Here is a 3,539-nt window from a genome sequence, read left to right as displayed (position 1 = left end):
TTATTCGGGTATTGGTGTTATGTGCTAGCATGATATGTATATGTGATTTAGGTGAAAAATGTTTAAATGATAATTCTGTTTGAATAATTACCGAATGACATTTTGGTGAATGAAATGAGTGATTGTTTGCAAAGTGAGATTATTGAAAGTTGAATTAGATGATTTATAGTAATCGGCTAATGTGTTATTGTGGATATAGATGCCAAATGTGGACTTAAGAAATTAATTGGAAAATTTGTTGTCTATTTAGGTGATAGAAAGTATGAAATGGTCTTATGTGATACGTGTATATAAGTAGCTGGAAATGAAGTGTCGTATATTTTTGTGTATGGGATTAATTGCACTTTGATTATAATGTGCATGATTATTACTATGTTTAATATGTGTGAAAGCTGAATATACTCATAATACAATGCTTGATTAGTTGTTTAACAATAAGTTAAATTTGTTTAATCCAAGCTCAAGAGCATAAGGAGCCAATTTTGGGTAAAGGGAAAGTGAAACTAGTCGATTAGTTAATCCGTAGTTATTCGATTAAATCCAAGGTAAGTTCTTAAGTGTTTGTGTTTGATCATGTTATATGCTTAAGAGTTGAATAATCAGAATTAAGAAGATGTTTGATTGTATATATATACATATGTTCTTTGTGTTGAATGAATATTAAATTAAAGTTATGAGCCGTATGTGACTAGCATATCTAGTCGACTTTGATACTATTAAATGATGTGCTAAGATATGTGTTCCAATGTGGAAATTCAACCCTATGTGGTTGAAAGGATAAAAATCGTTGTTCATAGATATGTATTTCAGTTATACGTAATTGAAGTATAAGTTATGAAAGTATGAAAGAACAGGTGAATTGTTTATCAAAATGTGATATTCGGGCCTCGGCCTAGCAAGCTTTAAGCTGGTGAATAATATTATCGGGCTTCGGGCCTAGAAGGCTATAATGCCGGTGAGATAATATCAGGCTTCGGGCCTAGCAGGCTATAATGCCGGTGAGATAATATCGGGCTTTGGGCCTAGCAGGCTATAATGCCGGTGAGATAATATTGGGCTTCGGGCCTAGCAGGCTATAATGCCGGTGAAATGATATCAGGCTTCAAGCCTAGCAGGCGAAATGCCAGTGAATGAGTTCAAACTTAAAGTCTAGCAGGCTTCATGCCGGTGATGAATTCGGGTTTAAAACCTAGCAGGCTAAATGCCGGTGATTTGATAAAAGTCTAAGACTATGAGACCTTGTGTTAAATCGGCAATTGAATTCGTTCAATACATTAAGTTGGCCAGGTATGTGATATATATACTTATGCATGTTAGATCGATTGGAATTGAATCATGAATGTGAAATGAGAAGCATAGGTGAAGATGTCATATGTGTATGTATGTATTCGGTCATGGTGAAAGGTTATATGAATTATGTGAAATACCATTTAGATATGAATGACGAAAGTAACTGTGGTTATGAAATGGTACAATGGTTGAATTCGGTTGAATTAAAGTTGACACTGAAGTATTTAAATGCCTATGTCATATATGTGAGTAAGGGTAAAACCATCGTAAATTATCGATAAGGGTGGGCTATGTGCGGAACCATCTTATAATTGCTAATTTGAACGGTTGTGTGCGAATCATTGAGCATGATGTATTGTATTGAGATTATGCTTAAGTGAAATTATAGATATGTGATGAAATTGATTGGTGATATACATGTTTAAATAATGTGAATTCAAAGAATGTGTGAAAGAGTAAATTTGTAATAAATCTGCTTGGGACAGCAGCAGGAACATGATTTTGGAAAATCACCATAAATTGTGAGAGTTGAGTTAGAAGCTAAATAAATTATGTAATTAAATATTAATGAGTCTAGTTTCTTATAGAAGAAACCGTGTAAGCAAAAGAATTACTGATAATGAGATATTTGAAGTAGCGTGGGACAGAGTCAAATGACTTCAGGGTCCCCTGTTCTGTTTTTTAGAAATCATTGTAATTTGTAAAAAAATGGTTATAAGATAAAATTTATATGCTTAGACTCCTTAATGAGTCTAGTTTCAAATGAAATTAACAAGAACATATTTTGAATTCTGTACAATGAGAAATTTTATTCGTAGTGAAGAGTGGTCAGATTAGTCAAACAGTGAAACAGGGGAAACTTTAAGAAAAATATGGTATTGATTGGCCAAACCAAAAATTCAGAAAATTTTATGGATGGAAGATATATGAGTCTATTTTCATGCAAATTTAACAGAAATTTATTTGGAGTTTCGTAGCTCTAGTTATAAATAATTTAGTGCTTGTTTCTTAGGAAGACAACTTGTAGTGAATTTGTGATTATGTTGTAAACATTGATAAAACTTGTTAATGAGTTGCTTATTGTTTTCTTATGAACTTATTAAGCGTAAAGCATACTCCCCTTTTCTTTCCCATATTTCCTAGGGTTGCCAGGTTAGCTCGAGTTGGAGGCCTTCAGAGATATCATCACATTGTCGAGTCTACGCTATCGGCCAAAGTAAATCTTAGTGTTTCGAGTCTATGGCATGTATAGGATTGTAAAGTTGAGTATGTAATATTATGATTAAGCCAAAGACCTTGGCTTGTTATTAAGGTAGTTTGATTATTCATATGATTGTATGTTATTATCTCCTGTGATGTGATTTATAGCATGTATATTTAGAATTTGAATTGTGATTTGTTGTTGAGTAAGTAAATGATACATGACTAAGATATTGGTAAATATTTAATGCCTCATGAATGTTTTGGGGCCTTGTAAGCCCGATTATAGGATAATATACGCGTGTACGAAAAGTTTAAAATTGATCAATTTTTTTTATGGCCTGGTTTTATATAAATGGTTGAGTTTAAATCTAGTAGCACCTCGAACCCTGTTCCGGCGAGGGATACGGGTGAAGGGTGTTACATTATTAGTCTTGAATAGGGATAATAACATAACTTAGGGATCTCTACGGAATAAGTTGAATGAATAAATCGTCCGATTTGGAGCCAGAATAACAAGTAAAGTCTAGGTGAATTTTTCCTTAGGTATTGTCTCAAGTCAATCGATTTTTCCAAAAGCAATTCCCCAATTCTTTTCTCTGTGTGTTCTTAGTTTAGATAATTAGTTAATTAAAACAAAACCCCATTATTCTTAGGCTAGATAATAAAAATACAGTCATTACTAGTACTTTTAGTTCCTTTGGGTTCAACAATCCGGTCTTGCCATTACTATGCTATTGTTCGATAGGTGCACTTGCCTTTTCATCGTGATAATAGTTAGTTTAGGTTTGATCTTCATTATAAATATTTATTACTTGTTACGAATCACGCGATCAATAATCAATCACAAGCTCCTAGTCTTTTAGTAATTCTAACCATCTTCTCTATTGTAAATTCAGATCTTTCTAAGTCATCAAATATTTCAAACTCTTATGATCAAAATATACGTGACATTTCTCACTGAACAGATAGTGGCGTCATATTTTTAAAGCAAACACAATTACAACTAATTCCATATCATGCATTGGATAATTCTTTTCGTGCGGCTT

The sequence above is a fragment of the Gossypium arboreum genome, chromosome 13 (genome assembly GCF_025698485.1).
Source record: "Gossypium arboreum isolate Shixiya-1 chromosome 13, ASM2569848v2, whole genome shotgun sequence".
In the NCBI taxonomy this organism is placed as follows: domain Eukaryota; kingdom Viridiplantae; phylum Streptophyta; class Magnoliopsida; order Malvales; family Malvaceae; genus Gossypium; species Gossypium arboreum.
The sequence above is the reverse complement of the archived record's forward strand: the minus strand, read 5'-3'. Positions refer to the sequence as shown.